Genomic DNA, 25,757 nt, shown 5'->3' with positions numbered 1-25,757 from the left:
CGTGCACAAACAAGGGATGGAAGCAATAACCCTTCCTTTACACACCCCAAAGCAGACCCCTTTTGACTTTGTACTTGAAAAACGCAGGTAGGGCCTTCTCTTCTCCATCCGTGCTGTCCCTTACTGATTTTACATACAGCGTGGATGATGAGAGCTCTCAAATATCTGTCTCCAAACCAGAGCTTCCTCTCAAACTCCAAATTCACTTACGCAGCTGCGCAGTCAGCATCTCTGCCAGGATGTTGAGGAGGCTTCTCAAATTCGAGTCCAATACTGAACCCCTGACCTTCCCACACAAAACCTGCTCCCCCAACAATCTTCTTTATCTCAGGTTAAGGCAGCTCCATCTTTCCAGTGGCTCAGGCAAAGACATGGGAGCCACTTTGACATTTATCTTCTCTCATAAGCCCCTGTCCCCTTCAGGAGCCCTTTAGGCACCACAATCACAGTCTGCCTATGTTCATTCTCTTCTTACCTCCTCCAAGGCAAGCACTCTGGTCCCAGCCACCACCACTGGCACACATGTCACAGTAGTAGCCTACTAGCTGGTTTTCTTACTTCTCTCTTTCCCTCTAGGATCTATTCTCAGTGCAGCATACAATTATTCTTGGAAAATATAAAGACCATTTAATGCTTTTTGCTCAAAACACAGCAAAGGCACCCATCTCAGTCAGGGTAGAAACCAGCACAAAACCTGGTCCCTGTTACCTCCCTGTCCTCATCTCCTACTAATCAGTGCATGACCCAGCCCCTGTTACCACCATGTCCTCATCTCCTACTCACCAGTGCATGACATGGCCCCCATTACCTCCCTGATGTCATCGCCTATTGACCAGTGCATGACCTGGCCCCCGTTACCTTGTTGTCCTCATCTCCTCGTAAGCAGTGCCTCAGGGCCTTTGTACTGCCACTCCCTCTGCAGAAATGGTCTTCTCCCAAGTATCCACTTGCCTAGTTTCCTGAAGTCCTCCGAGTCCGTGCTCGAACCCGAACTTTTCAGGGAGGTCTACAGGGACCCTCCGTATTTCACACTGCAGCCTCCCCACTGCCCTGAGCATCTCCAGTCCCCCTGAGCAGCCCAGGGGCACTTCTTTGTTCCCCCTGCATTTATTGCCTCCAGTATACTGTGTCAGTTTCCTAGGGCTGACATAGCAGAATACCACCAACTGAGCAGCTTAAACACAGAAGTGTATTGTCTCACACTTCTAGAGGCCAAAGTTCCAAGGCTAAGGTTCCTTCGGAGGGCCATGAGGGATGGACCTGTCCCAGGCCTGTCTCCTGGCTTCTGGGGGTTGCTGGCAATCTTGGCATTCTTCGGTTTGTAGACGGCCTTCTCCCTCTGTCTCCACATTGTCTTCCCTCTCTGTGTATCTCTGCGCCCAAATTCCGCTTTTATATGGACACCAGGCATACTGAATTCAGGCCTGCACGGATGACCTCGCTTTCACTTGATGACCTCTGCAGGTAATCACTCTGAGGGTCACACTCTGAGGGACGCAGGGTTAGGACCCCAAGTTCTCTTCTCTTAGAGGACATAATTCAAACCATAACACATGTAATATGTTCATTTAATGTGTTTAATTTTGTTGTCTGTTTTCCCTTGCTAGAAAGTCAGCTCTGTGAGGCAGACAATTTTGGGTGTTTGGTTGTTGATGTCATTCTCCTGACATAAAGCAAGCTAAGCATTTAGAATACTGATGGGAGCATAACAGATATCAATACATAGTTTTTAATTGACTGAATGAATGGACTTCATCACCATTTGCAGACGAGCTCCGTGCCTTGCCCAAGGTCCTGCAGATATTTAATCAGCGTCTGGACCCAGGTCTCAGGCCCCCAACTCAACACGTGGGATCAGGATAAGTCACTGATTAAATGGCCTGGTGGTAATAGACATGATGAGATGATTATCAGATGGAAAATGTGGGCTACAAAAGCCTAGGAATCTGGCTAACTCCGAGGCAAAACTTTTCTGGGCTCTGGTTTCAGCCGGTCATTTGGAGACTTGGAATCTCGTGAGCTCATCCTGCTCAGTGTCTCTGTGTTAATCAAACAGCACAATAGTTGCCTGGATACCCTCCTCATCTCATCAGCCACAGTGGCCTGTTACCAATTTTCAGAAAATGAAACGAGACCCCTGAGGACTGTAATTTGGGGAGTGCAGTAATTTAGGAATGTTTGGAGGGATCTGGAAAACCTGTCCAGCCAGTTCGTTCACAGGCACAAATGGCAGGAGGCCCGGGTGTGTGAGGATGAATACCAAGGGCTGTGCTGCCCTCCTTATCAGTCTCAGGACCAGGAACCTTTGTTTGTTTACTCTCTTAGATAAACTCTTGAATCCTTGGGAATGCTTCAATAAATCTGTTTTCCTAAATACTTCCTTCTTGTTTATAGAACACCTTCAAAGGATGTGACAGCTTGTTGCAGACAGAAACAACGCCTCACTCCTAGCAAACCCCGTCTTCTTCCCTCGCCCCAAAATAGTTCTTGAAAATGTGAAAGCCCGCTAGTACTGATCTCAAGGCTTAGCTGACGTGGACAAGCCTCGCTGAGATTCCTTTGGGTAAATTTTGCATATTCTAACTCAAGATCATTTCATGAAAGCTCAGCTCACTCCTCAATTACATTTGGATTCCTTAACATATTTCAGAATACGGCCATAATATAATGTCTATTTCACCTGAAAACCTCGAAGTTATTTTTATTTTTCATCATTATGAAAATGACCCAATAGAAAATTTCAATCATTTTGCTCTATAGAAACAGGATTTTAGCAAATTGTATTGATGTGTTTTTCCCAGTCACAATTAGTCCAGTGTCAAACCTAGTTCTCACACATGGATTTTTATAGTTCCCAGGTAGTTGGGTGTAATTCCAACAGCCTTGCCTTTATTATCTATCTAATAGATTATCCTGCTTCATATCTCCGTGGCACCAGATGGCATTATCTCCTTAGACTGGCTGTTGCCTTGTTAATACAGAGTTACCTAGAAACATTAAAGGTCAGGAGGATACCATATGGTCCACTCCGTCCTGCCCTTTTATCCCAGGAAAGGCCAGATCATCATCTGAGTGTCACCTCCGCCAGGAGCTGCTTATATCTGATTCTCCTTTAGACTCATTATTCCACTTCTATTGAAATACTATAGCCAAGAATGCCTTCAATGTCTACAATTTGGCCCTTCTTTTTATAGTCCAAACACCTTATCTTATAGAAAACTAAAACATAAGACAAATTTTACCTGTTTTTTTAATAGATGCTGCTGTATACTTGTTTTTATAAGTTTTTTTTCTAACAATCCTAATATACTTTGCTGCTGTTTTTAGTTATGGTTCATGTTCCAGGTCTACTGTGCCATTGGCTTGTAACTATCATTTGAAATCTGGGTTGTGTTTGTGCAATCTATTTGCGTCTGTCAAGGATATCTGGTCCTGTGTCTTGCTAGTTGGGTTTAACCCTTATTTCATCTTTAAATTGTTGCCTCAAATGTCTGCCATTCAAATATAGAGGCCTTTACCTCCCTAATGAATGCCAGTTCTAATAAGATAAAAGCAATTTGAACTGTTGACTTTTAGGGAAGAGCTTCTGAAGGAGAAACATCCTCGCTTGGAACCAGTAGTCATCAGTCCCAGGAGAATTGCCACAGGAGTTCTTTCAGAAGTCAATGCAATACCAGAGAGGCAGCGAATCAGTAATTCTGGTACTGAGCCTTTTCCTCTTCCGGAGCCTCACGCACGTTCCTGGTGAGTTGCTAAAGCACCTCACCTCACCTGGCAGCACCTTGTAATCCTCTCTCTCTCTTTTTTCTTTTTTTTTTTTCAGCTAAGTAAATTTGGATGAAAATCTTGATTCTTCTTAAATCTCTCTCTCTCTCTCTCTTTGAGTCAAATTAGGTCAGATTCACCCTTTAGGGCAGCATGTTATGGTTTTTAGCAGATCTCACTTAAACTTCTTTTTGTTATTGTTGATTTATAAGCAGCTCTTGAAGTTGTGGGAAGTATTTGTTTGTTCCCATTAGTTTGGATTAAATTTTTCTTCCCTCCCTCTTACCTTGGGCTTTAAAGTCCAGACCATAGTTGAATTTTTACCAGATATAATTAATAAATAACATATGAAATGACTCCATACAAAATGAGCATATAAATCAGTTATTAATCTCAAGTCTCAAAACCCTTCCTACATCCCTCACTCTCAAGCAGCTTAGAAATTCTGTTTATAATTTCAGATACTTTCCTTCATATTCAAGGTCAGTTGGTGCCCCATTTCTCTTTTTACGAAAGTCATCTGGCTCCATTCCTGGTATTTCGTAAGCGCCAGAATCATGAGACAAGTTTCAGACCAGAACTCAGACAATTTTAAGCTGTGCACCTTCCTGTAGCATTGCGCTGTCACCTATATGTTATCCTTGGGGTTGTTTAAAAGTCATTTGTAACCAAGACATTTGAAGATTCTTTTTCAAGATGCTACAAATAGACTCAAAGACTGCAGAGATTATGAGGAAATACTCAAAGAACACAGGATTTACAAAGGTATTACAGAGAGGAAAGAAGATCCGAAACACTCCTAATGTTTCCGTGTTATCCGGGGATGGTGGTAGTAATGAAATCTGCCTCCTGGGATTGGCATGTGCTGAGCAGATGGTCCCATGAAACACTTATCTCAATGCAACAGGATTCAGTAAATAGTATTATTGCATGAGATCTAATGGTGATTGCAAGGTGATTGTTATTATTCCCATTTCACAGATAGATAAACTGAGGCACAGATAGGTGAAAAGACTCCACTCAACTCAAACTGAGTCTGTGAAAAAGGCAGGACAAAAGCCCACAAATTCTAAATTTTATCTGATTTATACACAGTACAGCCCAACAATATAATACAATATGTATTACAGACAGAAATGAGTCTCCTGGTTATCATTTCCCCAAACAAATAGAAATAGAAGTCATTCAACCCCGAAACCCACATAAGTGCAGGTAGATCAAAGCTTTTCCTCTCCAGGTATGGTCAAGGAGGATGGCATCCTTGATCCAGGCAACACAAGGATTCCGATGGCACAGACTGGGGCCAGGCTAACTGACTGAGGGTGTGGCATCCCTGAGAAGACGGGTTAGTATGAATGCTTGATGTTTCAGATTATTGAAATAAACCTCTGACGTTCTTAACACTTATCTAGATTAAGCCCCACTCCTGAACCCCTGCACGCGTCTCCAGCTCTAATAGCATGTCAGTAATGGTGACCAGTAAATTAACCCTGGAAAACACTTATTGATCTCTACCTCAGATTGCTGACTTCAAAAAAATGTCATTGTTTCATCACATACACTGTTCTGCCTCATTAGCTGCTGTCACTGTGTTCTCGGGCACCCAGGGACTCATTATTCGTGACACAGTAACTCTGTGTGAACTTGCCGGGTGTTACCAGACCCAGACAACAAGTGGTTCTCATCCTGCCATCATCTGCCCCCACAGTGGGCGGAAGGGGTGCCCAATCCTGATCCCTAGACCAGTAGAAAAAGAGCCTGAAACATCCAAGGATGATCCAAAGCATCCATTCTCTTCTTCAGAGCCTAGATAAGTACCTGAGCTCACGTCTCCTCAAAGGCAACTTTCAAGGCCTAATAAAGCTCCTTTTCATATAATAATTGGCATCTCCTAAGCTCCTGTTGATGACCCTGCTCACCCCAGGAACGTTTATAGTAGAAGTTGCTGAGCTCCATTAGACGATTCTTAATTAGAGAAGAACTAGACAGAGATCTAAAATGCAAATTAGAAGGCCTTGAGAAGTGGAAATCAGACCAGGTCATTAAGGAGCAGGCTGGGAAAGAGCCTAAGTTTGTAAGAACAAGAATGTGAAGGCAAAAAAGGAAATTCAGCTTCCACGGACATAGGAGGCAACGGGAAAACATAAATTCTGGTATATGCAGGATTTGTCATTTATTGGTACATGGACAGGCAAGTCATGGAAGGCAAGAGAATTTTTACTTCCCTTTTTCTTAAAATAGTGCCTGGGAATGGAAAAAATTTACCTTTTGTGATAGGTTAAAAGATCAAGCAGGAGTGGGTAAAAATGTGAGAGGGATGAGGCATTTAAATTGTGGAATTTGGTATAAAATATTTCAAAGGAAGATCCAACCTTGGGGAGTGGCCTTAAGAAGCAAACCCAGACACCCTCAAAGCAAACGGCCTGCTGTCCCAGCAGGTGGCCATCTCCTTGGGTGCTCACTCATGAAGTCAGGCATCGTCTCTCCCATGTTTCTGGTGCTTCTCTTTCAGATGGAACTTCTGCCACATCCACATTCTTCTGGTGATTAAGAGCAATAAATGCTTATTCTTGGAGGTTTGATTCAATTCTACAAACAGCCGAAAATCTTTCTCAACCAGTATTTGTGAACAATATGTGTGATGAAGTTTGGTAACGTGGGAGTTCTTTGGAGGGAGAGGGAAAATTGTTTGGAGTTTTTTTCCATAATGCAATAAAACTAAATTTTCTTTCGTGATTTGTAAAATGATCCTAAAGGAGAAATGTAAGTAAGAGAAGTTTATCATTGATTTTAATTCCAGTTAATCAGGGTTTCTCTGCAATGGAGAAATATTTGAAAAAAAGTCTTCCCTCTATTGTCCGTTTTAGCATACATTTTTCAGAAGGACAATGTCTAATTTTATTTTCTGCAATTTGATTTCTACAGAAAAATTAGAATTTTTTTGAGAAAATTAAGCTTATCAAAGTTTTTGAAAATGTGACTCATGAGAACAGGTTAAAGGAGGTGGGTTTAGTTTAAATGAGAACATGCTGAGAGTGTGTCAAGTGGTGACCCCCCAGGACGCAGGCTTGGGTGGGGAAACGAGGTGGGCAGGAGAGCTGGAACTATAACTCTGCATTGTCACTGAGCGCAGAATAATGGCACTGTGCACGAACACAAATGACAGTTATGGAAAATTGAGCCCCTATGAGGAGAGCAGTTTCCATCCTAGGAAACACTTAGCTGCTTGCTGAGCCCCTGAATGGGTCTGGGGAGGACCAAGGTAAGCCCAGAGTAGAATTTGAAGGTGACAGCTGAGAGGAGGTCCCTCTGCCTGAGAGCGTGGGATTGCTTTGGCAAGTAATGAGGACCAGAGGAGAGAGGTGGACAGAGAGAGATGATAAGAGGTGGGGTTCCAAGTGGCAGAAATGGCTCAGATGCTTTTAGAAACTAGAACGTCTAACCTGAGATATTGAGAATTGTTTCAAAATTTTGACTTCAACACGGGTTTGAACAGCGGAGCATGGGGTCACTGCGAGCATGGTGAACTGGCTGCCACATCAGTCTTTCAACTCCCCATGCTGTTTTCTACAAATGGATTTTTCATGAGTTTGGAGAGGAAATTTTTTGAAAAGAACTGCCTTCCATATCTAGGTTCAAGTAGCAGAAACTAGAAGACGAGGGAAAATGATCTATAAATGGACTAGTTAAGCAAAGTTAGAACCGGAAGCCAGGACGCACCGTCAAAATTGAACCACCCCAGGAATGTTCGTCTGTCATTCTTGAAAGGTTAGCGTACTAGTTTTCTACAAATTTCCACGAACACAGGAGCCTAAAACAATACTTATTTATTTCCTCACAATTCTGTAGGTCAGAGGCTGGACACGGGGTCTCTCCAGGCTAACATCAAGGGCTGGGCAGGGCTGCATCCCTTATAGAGGCTCCGGCAGATTCTGCTCCCAACTCAGCCAGGCCGTTGGCCAATTCACTTCCTTAGAGTTGGGGGCTGGGACACGGTTCACTTGCTGACTATCACCCATCTTTGCTCCCAGAGGCTTGCAAAGTTTCTTTTCAGGCTTTCTGTGCTCCTTGAGGTCTGTCTCAGGCCGGGGCGTGTGGGCCCTACTTCTCCGAAGTGGCCGTGTGCAGCAAGTCCCTCTCATGCTTGGAATCTTTCCCACTTCTTCTTCCAGCCAGAGAAAGCACTCTGCTTTTAAGGGCTCCTGCGATTAGATTGGGTCCATCTGGATAATCCAAGATAATCTCCCTATTTTAACGTCCTTAATATTGGTTACATCTGCAAAGTCACTTTTGTCGTGAAAGAAACATATTCATAGGTAGCAGGGGTTATGGCACAGACATCTTTGGGGGTAAGCCATTCAGCCTACCACAATACTCAAATCTTTAACAGTTGAAGACACCTTGAAGCTCCTAAAAAGGTGGCCAATTAGGTGATGGTAGAAAAGTGAGGGGAAAGGAAGAAGTGCTAAAAAGTTGAACGGGATAGAGAAGCAGGCGGCACAGTCATAGAAATCAAATCCAGGAGAGGCTACTGGAGCAGCTTGCAACAAGGTGGGCTGAGCTATGCATGGCTGCAAGTGTAACCCCGGCACCTGTCGCACAGGCGACCCTACTCACAGCATTTCCCTGTGTAGGGTGGCACCAGAAAAATGTGAGCAGGGAGGGGAGTCTTTGATTTTATTATTCAACTCTTACAACTCAAATTGTGGGCCCGCCCCCTCTTTGAATCCCGTTAAGATATCCACACGCACATTCACACCTGCTATGAAATTTATTTGCCACGTTTTAGTTCACAGTAAGTTTATGGCTAAGTTATAAACTCTACAAACAGGGAGTTATACTGCAAATTTGAGAGCCCTTTAACTACACGGTAAGTGTTATAATGACAGATAGGGTTGACTGAAGACTATATCTTTTCTTTCAATAGTATGAGGTTTACCTTACATTTATTTTCATTTAAGTTTGCAACATTCTTTTGCATTAGCTACTTTTTTGTGTGGTGAAGAGAGTTTTCCTCATGTTATACTACAGTTTTCATATTGGCCGAATCATTCTTTTGAGAGCAGTATAGCTTCCAGGTCAGTGTTCCAGAATGCCTGGCCAGGTCAGGCCAATCCAGCCACTCCTTTTCCTATGGCATCAAGGCCCCCAGTTTCCTCATCCCTTCTTTTAATTCTTTATTCCAATATAAATACCTGTGAATGTTTTAACTTCCCTGATTCTCCCTTTAAATAATGTTTTCTGGTTTCTTTCTAATTTTCCAAGTTGAGAAGCTAGTAAATATTTGTTTTCAGGTTGCCTATCCAAAAGCCAATCCACCATTAATAGAACATTGATATGCTTCAAACTCTCAAATACAGTATTCTAGAAGAGAACATGCACCTTTCCAAGTCTGTGCATATATGCATAGCTGCTTCCACTATTTTTGCCTAAATGATAGAACAAATTAATTTAAAACAATTTCTATCAAACTTTTTTGTTTTTTCAAGGCATTGGCTAACGGCCAATTAAGCCCATCAAATAACCAAAGGGATCATGGACACACCTATTAGACTCAGCTGGTGAATTTTGGCCGTATTCCCTGATGTATAAATATTGCCTAACCACTCTCTTTATTTCATGTTCCAAGAGGAAAATTTTCTCCTGGAAAAGTATATAGATTTTTGTATAGTACTATAATAAGAACTTTCTTCATATGCAGATTAAGTATAACATGTCTACATTTAGAAGGATTAACAGTCCACATCTTCTTGCTTAGTTGGCACCGATGTAAATGTGTATATTTAAGAGCATATCAAATATTCTTTGCAGGAGTGTACTAACACCTGCTGTTCATGATATCCTCGGAAACCTTAATGACCCACTCTTGAATATACATCTCAGAAGAATGTAATGATACATTTGGTGTACAAGGTTCTGGAGATAACCTTCTCAAACTCCAGGAAGGAGCAACCAAACTCATCACTCTGAGCAAGAAGGAGGATTGAGGTAAACAACCTACTGTGTGTAGTAGAAGTATGAGTAGACAGCAGGCACAATCACGAAAACCTCTGGTCCCAAGCAACAAATCTTAAATTTAAAATTAAAAACAAGTCTTAAATGGCCAGTTGTCAATTTCCTAAATAATATGCCAACTAAATAGTAATAGGACACAAAAAACATCTGGAATAGTCACCAAAAAGCCTAATAGCTGACCACAAGATGTCAATGTTCGGCCATGCCTGTCCACAGCGATTGCCAGCTGAGTGACACTACTTAAAAGAATTGAATAATTGGAGAAACTGAGAAGAACTGGTAACCAGCTTGAAGAAGAAGCTATAATTATTTTGGAGGGATTGTGGTGGAACTCTTCAGGGAACCACAGAGCATGGGCATCATTGGGAACAAACCCCATGATTCCCCATCTCGTGCCCATTAGATGCAAGAGAAAGAAAGCGCAAGGAAACAACTGGAATGTACTAAGAAAACGTATAAATGTAGTGTTCTTGGAGATCAAAAAAGTTCATCTCATCCTCCTATAGATCTATCTGTCCTCGTTGCCAATGTGGGTGCTTGATTAATCTATTCTTAGAGATTTCCACAAATAAGCTAATTCAGCAACATTGGAGTTTATCAAGCCTTTCCATTGATATGAAAGTTTTTCCCTCAAACAAGAAGCTTAGATGCCAGTGGGATAGATCACTGCTCCAAGCACCCGGTTGTAGGCAGAGTGGCTCCCCAAAGATGCTCACGACAATCCCCAGAACCTGTGTCTATGTTACCTTACACGGCTTGAGGGACTTTGAAGACGTGATTTAGGTTATAGATAGCAAAACAGGGAGATTATCTTGGATTTCCTAGTTTTACCCAAGCTATCACAGGAGCCCTTAAAAGCAGACGCTCTCTGGCCGGAAGCAGAGGAGACAGGCAGGAAAAGCTGTTAGAAGGGTAAGAAGGACCCACCATGCTTTGTTGGTGTGAAGGAGCAGCCACGTGATAAACGCAGTGGCCTGGGAGCAGGGAACAGCCCCAATGGTCAGCCAAGAAGGAAACGGGGACCTCTGCTCTGTGACCCCAGGGAAATAACCTCAGTAACAACGAGCATGAGCTTGAAGTGGACTCTCCCCGGGTCTCCAGACCAGAGCCCAGCTGGGCAGCAGCTGGGGAGACCCGAAGCAGAGGAGCCAGTCAAGACCCCTGGGCATCTGATCTCCTGGACATGATAGAGAGGTGTTGCTTTAGGCACCTAAGTTTGTAAGAAAGTTTTATGGCGGCGATAAAAAACTGATAGAAGGATTTTTGACAGTATTTTGAAATTTTCTTATTAAATAAGCCTTCTCTATGTACATTAGGAATTGAGTCCACTATTGGGCTAGGCAAGCTTATCTGACTCCGCACACCATCCAGAGCCAGTTCTTCGGGACACAGTATGCAGGGAGCAGCTGATATGTGTGCGTGCTGTTGCTGGGTGTGGTACCTGCAGGGGTCCTGAAGTCACAAGGGAGAGAAACAACAAAGAATCGTCACCCATATGGGGCACTTCTATGGCAGCCTTTAAGGTATGTTGGAAAGGCTATAGCATTCCCCTCCAGATCATCTCCCCACGGCCCCCTCTGTTTATTTACAGGATGATTCCACTGATCAGAGATTTTTTGCTTAATTCAAATTTCCTGTTGGGAAAGTGGGGGCTCCCATTTACATTTTAGCAGACATTTAATCAGTTTCTTTCTTTCAAACATCTAGAATAATCAGCTTCAAAGAAGTAAGGGAGGTTCTTTGGATCTGGAAAAAGATTTAAAGGAGAAGTTAGGTTGAAACCTGAGGCAGTTTGGGAGAGGCAGACTTGTAGGGTGTCACAGACCCTCAGCGAATTCCCAAGCACTGTGAAGGCGCTGAACCTCTGCGCGGGAGAAATGGAAAACCGGAGAGCAGGAGAAGCATGCAGGAGAAGGAGGTTGACAAGCCAGCCTGCACCAACGGTGCCATTTTACTTAGGGTGAACCCTCCTCTGGGTCAGAGCCTGGACCCTTTGCAGTCTAGCACCCGTGGACCCCTTCTCCAAATAATTTATAAACAAATAAAAAAGAGTGCACAGGATTATCAAGGAAATTAATTGCATTGAAATTCAGATATTACAATGTTAAAAAAAGTGTGGTATCATAATATACGTTTCTTTATTAGTGTTTTAAATAAATTGAATTGGTTCGAATAACCACACCAAAATTTCAAAATAGCAATGAGCTTAAATGATATTTCAAGTTATCTGCAACACAGTAACATGATATGGAAATGTCTGTGACTCTTACTGTTGACAAAATCACAATACTGCTGTGCTCCCACAGTTTGTGGCCTACATTCGTCATTGAAAGAAATGCTCCTTCTAGTTAGAGGCTGGTATGAAATTAAGATGTAATTTTTGCCCCTCCAAGGCCATGCACTCTGAATTCTCCTCAGGGACCCAACCAGCAGGGAGGAGCTCGGGGGAAGAACTCCTGACCCAGGGCACCCCAGGCCCAGGGCATCTGCATAGCACTTAGTTTGCTTTAAAAACTTACAATGTCATGTAAACTTTATGAATAAAACTTACTGAAAAATAAATAAAATTTATAAAATTAAAAACGTAATTTGAAAATAAAGGATTCAGACAAAAGACGCAGCCTGGATTTAGCTAAATCACACAAGCAGATGATTTCAAAGCAGATTTTCTACGAAACTATGAGTCTTGTTTTCATCTGAATTGTGCTCTGTGCAGGGACAGTCATTCTAGCCAGGAGAAGACACATCTAATTACACAATGTTTTTCTCTTTCTATTGAGGGAGCTGATGAAGTTGTTTTACAGAGTTTACGTTGAAGTCCGTTAATTCAGGTCAAACAGTGGGTACAAGGGAGGCTCCCTACAAATTCCCATCTTTTGGAATTTAAGGCCTTTGTGGAGCTGATCCCATAACAACACCTGGGATGAGATCGCCTACTTCCTGACGTCCAAGTTAGGATTTGATCCGCCACCCAAGACCCTTCCACAAGGCACTGCATTAAATTAAATATACATAAACAAGTTAGTACATTTTTCTGTCCAATCATCCAAAGGGAACAAGTACTTCAATCTTTTAAACATGAGCAACACATATTTAAGTGGCCCCCAAAGTGTTTTTTTTTTTTTTACCCCTGTGGATAATTATAAAACAATGAGGAAGTAATCGAGAATTTCTAAGTTATGAGAAATGTGTTCTCATTAAAAATCTAGAATTTTCAAAGTCATGCAGAGATAAAGACACTGCTAGGCCTTCATTGAGTCATAATTGACATGTTTCTGATATTAGGGAAACATTCATTCCCAGATTTTATTCAGATCTGGAGATCCGTAGAGAAGCAAATAGAAACAGAAATGATTGCCATTGCAATTATTGAAGATGTTGCAATTTACAGTCATGAGCCCAGCACAATTTCAGACAGAGACAGGGACTTGCCTGTGCTAGCTCCTCCCCAGGAGCCAAATGTGATACACATGAGGGTCAACAGACACACAGACACAGGCGCTGTGACAATGCAGACAGACGACTGGAGACGTCTTAGTCGCCCTAGTTGCCGGGTTGAGAGGCTCCACCAGCCGTATTATACCTCTGTTGGAGGTCGTTTTTAGGTTCTTTTATGAAAATATATGCTTAGGTCAATGGTACAGCCAACTGCATCTTGTAGTTTGTAGTCTTTCGTTATCTATAAATTTCCAATTAGAATAGTTTCTTTGGTTGCTGTTGTGGTCATTTTTATTCTTCTGTGCCCAGAAGCCCTTTCCTCCACTGTCACAGACTGAAGGTGTCCCTTCAAATTCATATGTTGAAAACATAATGTCCAATGTGACTGGACGTGGAGACAGGGCCTGTGAGGAGGTGAGAAGGGTTAAATGAGTTCACAGGGTGGAGCTTTAATCCAATACTTTAATCCAATAGGGCTGGAGCCCTAAGAAGAGGAAGAGACACCAGAACTCTCTCTTTGCACAGGTGAGGACACAGCCAGAAGGCGGCCACCTACACGCCAGGAAGAAAGCCCTCACCAGGTACCAAATCAAATCAGCTGGCATTCTGATCGTGGACTTCTAGCCTCCAGAAATAAATGTCTGTTGCTTAAGCTGCCAGTCAGTGGTGTTCTGTTATGGCAGCCTGAGCTGACTCCTACACCCATCTTCTCGTAAGAGCACTCCCCTTTTGGGGGGATAGTTCCCTTCATCTCCTCTTGAGATTCTGATGAGGCTGCCAATCAAAGCCCCCAAACACCCTGACTATGGGTGGGAGACCAGAGAGAGACGTGGATCTGCCTAATTATAAGTCCACCACCATGGACAAATGGGAGGGAGGAGGACAGTGTTTCCCTGGGCTCGCTAAACTGGGTGATGGGAGCCTGTCTGGAGCTGTCTGAACCTTGCCCCTCGCTTTCTTCCTCTCCACCAAGCAAGCCCACTAACCATTGGAAAAAGGGCTGACCACACAAATCGAAAAGGGAGAGGCTGATGGATTGAGAGAGGGAGTGAGGGAGAAGGATGGGAGATTGAGGAAGTGAGGGAGAGAGGGAAGAAGGGAGGAAGGTGCCACAGCAGACACCTGGAGCTGCCGCAGGATCCTGAGAACTAGGGCAACTTGAAGAAATGTTTCCCTGACCTCGGCAACATCAACAGCTTTGATTGGTTGGCCTGAGTATTCCGTGGTTTTAAAAGAACATGAATGCCTAACAAGATGTACCTTGGCCACTTATTCGTTGGGCAACCCAAGCATTTGACACACTTGCTCCTTCAATGCTATCAAAAAGGAGGTGGTGGGGCTGGCCCTGTGGCCGAGTGGTTAAGTTCGTGCGCTCCGCTCCAGGCGGCCCAGTGTTTCGTTGGTTCGAATCCTGGTCACAGACATGGCACCGCTCATCAAACCACGCTGAGGCAGCGTCCCACATGCCACAACTAGAGGGACCCACAACAAAGAATATACAACTATGTACCGGGGGGCTTTGGGGAGAAAAAGGAAAAAAATAAAATTTAAAACAACAAACAAGAAGGAGGTGGTGAAGCCGGCTCTTGGCTGAGCTCAGGCAGCAAGGGAAGACCACACTAGTTATTACCAGTATATTGATCATCATCACAAGTAGGCATGGGCAGTGGACAGTTAAGATTGTGTCACTGAACAGTGCAAGAATTCTGGTAGAACAACGCTTCCACAGATCTCTGTCATGTGTCTTTTGCTGAGACCTTTCCTCTAAATATCTTGTACAGAGAGCTAAGCCATTCCACTGGTTTCAGAAGTGCTCTCTTAAAATCGTGGTGTGGGAGGTGGGGGCTGTGCGCACTAAAATATTTGGAATAGATTAAAAGCAGCCCCACTGTATGACATTTAAGTTGTTTCTTTGGGCTCACTGGAATCTTCTTTCTCCCCCTCCTCTTCCTCTTTTTCCCATGGAAATATGTTACTTGTGAGATAACAAAATAGGCTTTAAAATTTTTTAAAGTATTAAACAATCAAAAACTAATCAAACAAAAGCCAAATAAAAATAAATGAAATCTTGATAATAGGCAGGCCCTGGTAAATGTCTTACTAACTTCCCACTAAATTGTGAACAATGTTAATCCCCACCCCTACTCCACTTCAAGGATAATCCCCACAAAAACCAAGACAGTGTTGGTGAATCCGGGAGGAATCTCTGCTTGTTCGAAATCATTTAGAACTAAAATTACTTATTATTTTAATTTTTTATAATGGAAAATTTTCAAACACAGAAGGAGAAAAAAATAATATAATGTGCCCCTTGTACATATCTTGGAGTTTTAAAAATTATCAATCATTGCCAATGTGGTTTCAATTATATCCCCATCAACTTCTCTCCCTCTTCCAGGACACTGCTGCGAATTCTAGATAACACCCATAAATATTTCATGGTGTATTGTATTTGTAATTAAAAGACTACCCCGGCTTTGCATCATGAAACAAAGTTGGGAAGACATTTCATCCAACCATCTCCCATAGATGTCGGCATGAGCCTTTTTGGCCTCGCTGTTTGAAGGCCCTGACACTGCTTCTTGTTCCGAATCTGGGCTGTCCCACGACTTGCTTTGACCAGAGAATGCAGCAATGCTGTGCCAATTTTAGGCCTAGTTCTTAAGAGGCCAGGAAGCTTTCATTTTCACTGTCTTGGAATGTGTGCTCTTAGAAGCAATCCGCCACATTAAAACGTTCAGGCTGGACCACTAAATAACTAGAGGCCTCGACAAGGAGAGTGAAGGTGCCCCTCGGAGCCCAGTCAGCCCTGCTCTTCCATCCTGCACAGTATCTCTCATGCAACCCCAGACTCGTGAAGGGACCCAGGTGTTCAGGAGGAGCCAAAGGCCATGCACTTGAGCCCAGTGAATCTACAGACAGTGGGAAACAAGACTGTTGTGCTAAATTGCTAAGTTTGAGGGTTTGGAGACAGAATTTTTTAAATGATCAAAATACAAATGTAAAAACTTTGAACAATGATCCACTCAGCATTCCACAAAGCTATTAGGCAAAAGTAAGATTACAAAAAAACAAAACTGTAGCTATGTGAGTGGTAGGACTGAAATAATGGTGGCAAAATGTCATAGCAGCCAGAAATAAGACTGGCTTGGTCAACAACATCCTATTCCTATGACTGTGGAAAAGTTGCCTCGGTTTTCTTATCTGTAAAATGCAAATAGATTATCTACCGTCTAAGGTTGTCATGAGGCTCAAATGAAATGATGAAGGAAAAACATGTAAAATCAGAAATAATGCAGTCAAAGCCACAAGAGTAGAGTGGAATTGACAATCCCAAGATACCAAAATATTGACAAATATTGACATTAAATATTGACATTCAAAACTGACAAATATTTGGCAAATGTAGAAGGTAAAAAGAGAGGAGAAAGAAAGAGACTGAGGGAAGAAAATGAATGAAAACGAAGGTGACAGTACAAATAGTAAACATTAGGAACCAAAAAAGGTAATATAATTGCAAAGGTGAAGAAAAAGTTAATCTAAGAAAATCTGTATAAACCTCTGAACAAACAAATTAGAAGATCTTGAAGAGATAACTGTTTCTGACGACCAACTTTGACGGAAGAAGAGATGGCAATATGGAACAGACAAAGCGGAAACACTCAACGCAGCGTCAAAGAACTGCTTCCAACAAGGTCGCGGAACCAGCATCGCACTACTTTTTTTTCCCTTTTTCCCTTTCAAATAACTGACAATTCTCGTGATATTTTAAAATCCAGAGCAGGGGACAGTGGACATTGGTTTTTGTTTGTTAGTCCTGCAGCGAGCTGATTCCTACCTCTCGCTTTATTTTCTTAGTTTTGCAATATTCCTTTTTCATCTGATTCTGTTGTTTTATCTTTGGGGTGTGACTTCATGCCCTATTGAGTTTATGTTCTCATGAAAGTATCTATAGAAATAGGAGAATTTTCCACACTTGTGGAAATTTCTTATCTCCTTGAGTTATGCTTTTTTTTCCAGACTAGGTTCTTGTTTAAAGAATTTATGGCAGGTATTCATCTCTTATACAATCACGAAGAAAATCTAAAAGTAGTATGGAAAATAAGTGTTAGGAGAGGAAATTTACTCCATATTAAATAAAAACATATTGAAAATGTGCAATAATTAAAAGTTTATGTTTTTCTGGCATAAGAAACAATAGTTAATCAGCGAGAATCTTCTTTAAAAGGTGGTTTGTGGACATCTGTCTATATCTATCATCTGTCCGTCTATCTGTCTATCTATCTATCTATCATCTATCTCTCTTTTATTTTTTACTCAGCCTCTAATCAACATCCTGCTTCCTTATTTCCTTCTGTGGGTCCATTCCTTCCTGAACTCTCATGCCCATGGTATTTTTCTGGGTCAATTCGGAATGTAACTTTGGCATTTGCCTGCTAGCTCTGAGGCTGCAAGGTGGTTAGTTACGGAGCTGCTTTGGGGAGCATAGATGTTCCAGAGGCCCCCGTGCAAAGCCTTTGAAGGAGAGCAAGCTGCAAGATGGAGAATGCGAGGAGCTTGGCATTGTTTCAATTCTCAATCCAGCAAGCCTCGGGTTAACCTCATCCCTTGGCTTTTCAGTTGATTAACCAAAATCTCCCTTTTTTACTTAAGTCTGTTTGGTTGAGTTGCATTGGTCCTAACTGCTGTCGGTTTATTTTCTGAACTTCTTTATTTTCAAATAACTTTATTGAGGTATAATTCACAGACCACACAATTCACTTAAAGTGTAGAATTGAATGACTTTTAGTATATTCACAAATGCTTGCATCCACCACCACAATTTTAGAGCTTATCTGTTACCCTGTACTCATGAGCCAGGATTGCCCCACCCCCGGCTCCTCCAGCCCTAGAAACAATCATTCTACTTTTTGTTTCTATAGATTTGCCTATTCTGGACTTTTCGTATAAATGGAATCATGCAACAGGTAGTCCTCCGTGACTGCCTTCCTTCAGGTAGCACAATGTTTTCAAAGTTCATCCACACAGTAGCATGTATCAGTACCTCATTCTTTTTTGTTGCCAAATAACATTCCATGATATGGGTATAATATATTTTATTTATCCATTCATCAGTTGATGGACATATGAAGAAGAGAAAAAAGACCCGTAGATAAAATATTTTGGCGGTGTTTTGCTCCTTTTATTTTCTTTTTCTATTAAGCAATCGCTCTGACGCTGAAACTGACCAGGTCTACAGTGAACACCCATTGTTTAGATGAAGGGTTCTTAGCTGGACATCCTCTGCGTCTGGCAAGGACAGATGAGTTGAAATGACTAAGATGCTCTTATCAGCATATATGGAATTAAATAGCAGCTGAAGCAAACCTCCACCTTTTGAAATTTCAGAGCCCAGAGTTAGCAATTCTGGAACATTAATACTCAGTTGTGAGCATCACGTAGTTGCTTGCCTTTTCTGAAAAACTGACTCCTCTTAACTTGCTAGTCGAGAGCTGAGCGTCTGTGTGGAAGACACAAACTGCCTAAACCTAAACAAAAACAGATTGCTAATCAGGCAGTCCTAAAAGTTTTAACTCATTTATTGATTCTTATCTTTTTCTCCAAGCTCTCCCACTCTACCCTCAACACCTGGAATCACGGACAGCTGTATGGGAGAGTAATAATGCAAACCAACTTCTATTGGTGTAACTAAATTTTCACATCCACGACTTATTCACACCTCTGCTAGGATGTGAACAAGCATTCAGGTCTGGCCCCTGAATGCTGTAAGACGCAGTTGGAGGAGAAGTTGATAAGCAGCTGCAAAGAGCTCTACTCAACAGACCAGGGCAGTAAGCTGAGAAAAACTTAATCTATTGGTAACATGATCACTTTTTTTCTCTTCTAGGATGTTCTAGCAGATTATGAGCCATCGAGGGAAAACATCATCATGACCTTCCTCTCAGTTTTAAACATGTTTCCTGAAAGAATCTAGGGATAGTAACTATTTATCAATACCTACTTGACTTCCCTCTTTGTTTTTATTTTTTTTTCCTTTCAATCCCTTCTCAAGCGTGCAGAATCAGTCTGCCTTTGGAGCAGGGATCTGTCGTTTGTCTGGTGCAGATCATCTTCTGGGTATGGCATGTACATTTTATGGCCCTTTATATAGACCAGCTTGAGTGAAATAAATACATGAGATGCAAAGCTCAAAGTGACATATTCCAGAGCTGACATTCTTACCATGGCTTTGAGCTTCAGGCATTGACAAATATTCCACTCGTACCAACACTCCCAGAGGAGGAAATGTAATGATGTTTATGTTATGCAATATGTAAAATATTTATACCCCAGCTTCAACGCAAACTGACTATCATTTAAATCAAGAGGTAGTGTTTACAATAAGGACAAGGGAAGTTATCTGTGCCACTCTTTGTAGGCAAAAGGGGAACCCAATAGAATAAATGAGCAGTTTATGTACAGAATAAGATTTCCCCAACGTCAATGTTTTGAAGAATAACAGTTATGGGAAAGGTTTTTAATGTGCATGCTTCTTTTAGAACTGTTAAATTACCAAGAAGGGCAAAATTTATGCCTTTCTGACTATTGCCCTTATCTTTAGAATGGAAAAGTCTTTTCTTTTGACAAACCATTCTTTCATGAATAACCTCTTCAAGAGCATTTAGTTATCATTATTAATAAATTGTTACAGTAATAAATTATATTTTAAACATTTTATTAAATGCAGTTCTCATGTACTTAAAATAAATTGCAAAGCCAGCTTTTTTCATGATATTTAATATATATGGTATGACACAATGTGCTTTTAATATATTTAATGTTATATACTTTAAAATGTAAGTGTGTTGTACTTTTATGGAACTTACTTTATATTCCTTTCTGTATGGAAAATGTATTACTTTTTAATATGCGTTCATTGTGGAGTGCCATTAGGAAATAGAGCACGGTTCTTAAAAGTGGTAACTTTCAGAATTTAAGTACATTAAATGTGGGGGAGGGGGAGAGACTGCATTATGGTAACATCAAGCATCTAATTGAAACTGACAAAAGCAAGAGGAGAAATCTCACGTTGACATTGTAATGGCACTCGCATTTGCATTGACATCATAACAGTTCTAATGCAAGCACATGAGACACTTCCACTGACAAAAAAAGTCTTCCCCTGACATCCCGCCACTTTCGCACTTTCTTTGGACATGCTATCACTGTCATTCAAGATAAAGATAAAAATATTATGAAAAATATCTTCAGTCCATGCTTATTAGATACTTCCCACAGTCGAGATATGGTGGTCGCTTGCAAAAGCTTCTTATTTTTAAGCCTCAAAAATATACTGTTGGACTCTGTGGGAAGAATGCATCACCAAATTCTCAACCACTTAAAATTATTCTGTGAAAAAGAAATTTAAAAATGAGTTTTGCAGGAAAAAGATTTGCATAGATCCTTAAGGCAAGAGAGAATTACTGTTCTTCTTTTGAAGCTGCAGTAAATCTTTCAGGTCAGCAGGTGCAACATGTTGAAATCAGACATAGGTGAAAAATGCGTCCCCCAGTGAAGCAAAATAATTCATGAATTCAAAGGGAGCTGTTGGACACCACGTTTACAATGACTAACCAAACTAAGTTGGGGAAACACATTTGCAGTTTGAAATTCTGGAACTCGACCTTTGCTCTTTAGCTAGCCGGAGTTGAATATCAGGCTTCAGGCCCAATAGCAGGCTTTCAGACAAAGAACATCTGTCTTAGAATGCTACCTGGTAACTGAGTGTCACTCCACTGGGCCCTCCCAGCCAGCATCGAACATGCTGCTCCCTCACTGTCCCTGCCTCTGCGCCCCTGGCTGGGCCCTGCTAGCTACTGATTGCTTTTCCTGGTTCCCCAGTTGGTTGCAGAACCAGAATTTTCCCCAACACCAGAATATGAGTCTGACCCCCTTAAAGTCCCTTTTCCAGAAGTTCTTTTCCAGATGGTCCATCTCATTCTAGACACCCCATCTTCTTGCCCAACTCACCTATCACAATATAGGTCACCAGGTTTTCCCGGCCATGTCCTCACAAGTGACATGAGCAGAATCATTTAAGCCTCAGTAGCATTTTCATGTTAAAATGTTAACTCTTTAAAGAGAATGTGAATTTTTCTCCTTTTCATTATTCAACATCCATTCACCAGATATTTGACAAGTGCCAGCTACATGTTTAGCCCTGCTATAGACACTGTTCCTCAGAGATTAAGAAGAGAATGTCATTTGAGAGTAAGAAGTCAGACCATAAACAAGTAACCAGCCAACAAATGCATGGTCTCAAATGGGGATGATGCTATCAAGACAATCAGATGAAGACATGGAGTTTAACTCAGAGAGAAGGCGCCTTCTCAACATCATCAGGAAAGTTTTCTCTCACATCCAAGGCCTCAGGAAAGAAAAGGAGCCATGAGACAGTGTAAAGATGATTCCAAGGTGGGAAGATGTGAGGAACTAGGAAGAATCCTGTTTAACTACAGCACAGATGATGAAGCTGGATTTGGGAAGAGCCTGATATGAAGCCTGCTGGTCATGTCACAGAGTTTGGAAGCCACAAAAGGATTTAAATAGCAAATTCCCGTTCTAATTTGTGTTTTTAAAGGATGCCTAACTGCTCTCTGAAGAGTAGATTGAAAGGGATCAAGAGTGGAATGTGCAAGAAAAATAAAGATGACATTGCAGTAATCCAGGAAGAGAGGTTAGTTCTTTGACTAGAGTGATGTTGGTTGGGATGGAAGGAAGTAGATGGATTCAAAATATACTTTAAAGAAAGAAACCATAGGACTTTATGTTGTGGGAGGTGAAAGAAAGAGAGGAATCCAAGATGATACAAAGATTCCTACCTGAGTAATTATGCAGATGGTGGACCATATACTGAGATAAGAGAATCTGAGACAGGCACAGGCTAAGGTGGCATGCCACATATGTGCACGTGTGCCTGTGCTTGTCAGAAGTGGACAGGTATCATGCACTCTGTTTTCAAAATGCTATGTTTGAAATGTTTCTGCAAACTCCAAGAAGAGATGCCACATAGGCAGTAGGGTAAATGACTTCCAAGCTTAGAAGAAAAGTTAGAGTTAGATATAAATGTTTTAGGGTCATCAGCAACTAGTGATGTTTAAAGCTCTCATACAAAGACAGTTACCCAAAGAGAGAGCACAGGGTGAGGTGACAAGAGGCCCCAGGACTGAAGTGATGGGAACAGCAAAATTTTGATATCAGGTTGAAGGGTAAGAGTCCAAAAACAGAATAGCCAGAAAGAAGAGAGTGCATTGTATGGTGTTCACCCAAAAGATATGTCCATGTTCTAACCTCCAGAACCTAAGAAGGTGACCTTATTTGGAAAGGTAGTTTTTACAGATGTAATCAAGTTAAGGATCTTGAGATGAGATCACCCTGGATTATCCAGATGTGCTCTAAATCCAATGATAACTGTCCTTATAAGAAATAGGAAAGGGAAGACACAAAGAAGGCCATGTGAAGACAACGGCAGAGATTGGAGTGATGCAGCCACAAGCGACGGAACACACGAGGCCATCAGAAGCTGAGGAGGCAAGGAAGAACTCTCCGCCAGGGTCTTCAGCGGGAGCATGGCTCTGCCAATGCCTTAATTTCAGACTCCTGGCCTCCAGAACTGCGCTCGGATAAATCGCTGCTGTTTTAAGCCACCGAGTTTGTGGGAGCTCGTTAGGGTGGCCCCAGGACACTGATGCTCCAGGCAGGATGTGCACACAGGACTCTGCACTCAGAGGGCTCCATTACTCTACTGTCACCATTTTGAAATTCCTTATAATTTTTGAATAAGGGCTCCACATTTCCAGTTTGCATTGGGTCCTGAAAACAATGTATCTGGTCCTGCTAAGGTCCTAGCAAATAAGGGCTGAAACCAAGCCAGAATGCCTCCAACCCTTAGACCGACACTCTGGGTAATGACAATTGCACAAATGCTCTGCGTGGACGGGCACAGCTATTGCCTCTATTTTCTCAGAAAGAATGCATGCATGTGGACGATGGCAAAGAATACAAGAATCATGAGGTGCTCAACAGCTCAATATACAGGGCTAACTCAGAATCCAATGCTTTAGCAGGAGAATAATCATCCGTTTCAGAAGGAAAAACTTACCAAGAATAAAGACACGTTTCACAATCCATCTTAAATCTCTGAAAAATTTTTATTGAAAAATTTTAATTTTACATATTGAAAAATTTGACATATATTTCAGTTCTCACACTCCCACAGTTTATGAACACATAGTCTACATATCAAATAAATGAAAATAGAGGCTGAGTTAACCCACTTATTTGTTCTTTCATTCTTTTAGTCAATAAACACATATTAGGTACAAAATATCTTTAAAGTATTCAGTTAAGCACTAGGAGAACAAACAAAGAAGAGTACAAGACAGTGCCTGTCACCTAGAAGCCTATGTAGAAAGAGAAAGATGCCTCAAGTAAGAACATTCAGTCAAATTTTTGAAGTACATGTGTTTCAACATCATGGAAAATAGTAAAATTACTGCTGAACAAAACATACAAAACAGAGTATTATGGCTTTTAGTCAATCTGTATATAGACTAGTAAACTAATTTAGTACAAGAGGATTCAGTAAAAAATAATTGTAGTGAATATGTGTATTCCTTGTGAAATTTTAGATATCCAAGAATGCTGGTCCACTGTCATTCAATGACAGGAAGAGCAAATGTCTCAATGACAAGAAAATGGAACATAAAAAAGAAGCAAAGAGTCAATCAATCATGAAAGGAAAGGTTAGGTAAGAGGTTAGACCACCAGATAAAGGTGTAAATGAAAAAGCTGATTTCCAGGCTGGTGAGATATTTGCCTCCTCAAAGACCAAGGTTGTACCTTCAGGCTGCTTGCCAAAGGTAGCTGTTCAGAAAGACCTCGTAAAGACACAACAGCAAGTGCTCAGTTTCACTGGGTAAAGTGCAAGCTAAGCCATGTCATTGTTGTCACCATCATCATCATCATCACGATCACCAACACCCACTCATCATTATCATCATCATGACCATCATCTTCATCATCACCACCATCATCATCACCATCACCAATCTCATCATCATCACCATCCTCCTCATCACCATCACTTTGCCACCATCATTATTTAATATTTATTTAGCATACACCACTTCCTAGATACTGAAATGGAAAATGAAATAAAATCTCTTTTGAGCTTTCACTTAAACATTTTTATTCTGGGAATATAGAATTATAAATACTACCCATTTCTCAATGCCTTGGATCTCATGTTTTTTTTGTCTCTCCAACTAGACTGTAAGCTTGTTGATGACACACCACGTCAGATTTCTATAGAATTTCTCCCAGCATCAAGCCAACATTGTTTGGAGCACAAATGCATTCATAAGTAAATAGTGGACTGAATCTAAGATGAGGTAATTCCACCAAATAGAAAAACTAATGGTTCTTTTGCATGAATGACTATGGATCATTGATTATTATACAAAAATGGAGAGAGGCTTATCTGTTGCCAATAATGGGAAAGGGAAATTGTTTTATAAAATGTAGATAAGTGGGAGGACACAGAGCTATTTTGAAGTCTAAGTAGTTACACGGCAAAGAGCTTAAGAAGCAGAGGTGGGTGGAAGGGGTGATATGGAAATCATCTTAAATATCCCCAAGGTTGTCATGAACTTCTCACATAATTATTTGAAAAAAAATTAAATATATTAATTTGAGACTAGAAACTGACTTCTAACTTTCCCATCATCTGAGTAAACTCTTTGAACTTGTGAAATTTATTTATCCTTATGACATCATACTTAAACTTCATACTATGAAACATATGATCTATGCATCCAATACTCTCATCTGTTGCTTTTTGCATCTCTATAGCTATTCATCCATTTGCCCATTGATTCATTTCTCAATTATGTGTTTGCTATGATTCAACAAACATTCTGCCTTCTATTTGTTAAGCATTGCATCAGGTAATGTGGTTACAAGATAAATAAGCCACAATTTCTGAGTTGTTCAGATCCAGTGGACACTAAAGTGTAAATAATTAAAGCAAATTGAGGGTAGTTATGTTATACAGGTACTTTAAAGGGTCTGAGACATCGTAAATGAATGAGTCGCTAAGTCTTTACAAAATGTCAGTGAAATGTCTTGGATTTTTCCAGGGATGGAATGTGGGGGTTGGGTCTTGTAAAAAGAGAGAGTACCACCTACACAAGTATGGTGGCACGAAAGAGCGCAGGGTCTGTCAGAGAGGGTTCAACCAGAGAAGTAGGAGACATTCACATACATGCACCCCAAAGCATACACAAACACACACATGCACAAGCACACATGAACACCGCAAACACACATGTAAACTCAAACACACGCACACACAGGAACACACACTCCTGGCCCAGGAGTCAAAGGGTGGGGAAGGTGGAGCACCCCCAACCCCGGCCCAGCGGCCTCCCGCCCGCCCACCGTGACGGTCCACAAGGAGTAACAGTGTGTGCGAGCTCCCAATCATCTCCCTGGTGGGT

The 25,757-nt window shown here is 41.5% G+C and overlaps 1 long non-coding RNA gene across 4 annotated transcripts; it reads left to right on the top strand.

Moving 5' to 3' along the window:
* Nucleotides 1–2,209: 2,209 nt before the first annotated feature.
* On the top strand, nucleotides 2,210–24,666 carry LOC124244352 (uncharacterized). Of its 4 annotated transcripts, XR_006889972.1 has the most exons (9): nucleotides 2,210–2,563; nucleotides 3,577–3,744; nucleotides 5,003–5,110; nucleotides 6,278–7,533; nucleotides 9,577–9,753; nucleotides 11,097–11,303; nucleotides 13,693–13,799; nucleotides 19,106–19,335; nucleotides 24,529–24,666. It is a non-coding gene; the product is annotated as an uncharacterized LOC124244352 (long non-coding RNA). The 4 variants fall into 4 exon arrangements; XR_006889973.1 differs by lacking the exon at nucleotides 2,210–2,563 and having other exon boundaries at nucleotides 3,500–3,744; nucleotides 13,744–13,799; XR_006889974.1 differs by lacking the exon at nucleotides 2,210–2,563 and having other exon boundaries at nucleotides 3,500–3,744; nucleotides 19,271–19,335.
* Nucleotides 24,667–25,757: the final 1,091 nt, after the last annotated feature.

This window comes from Equus quagga, chromosome 9 (assembly GCF_021613505.1).
Source record: "Equus quagga isolate Etosha38 chromosome 9, UCLA_HA_Equagga_1.0, whole genome shotgun sequence".
Taxonomy (NCBI): Eukaryota; Metazoa; Chordata; class Mammalia; order Perissodactyla; family Equidae; genus Equus; species Equus quagga.
This window is presented reverse-complemented; position numbering and strand designations above follow the sequence as displayed.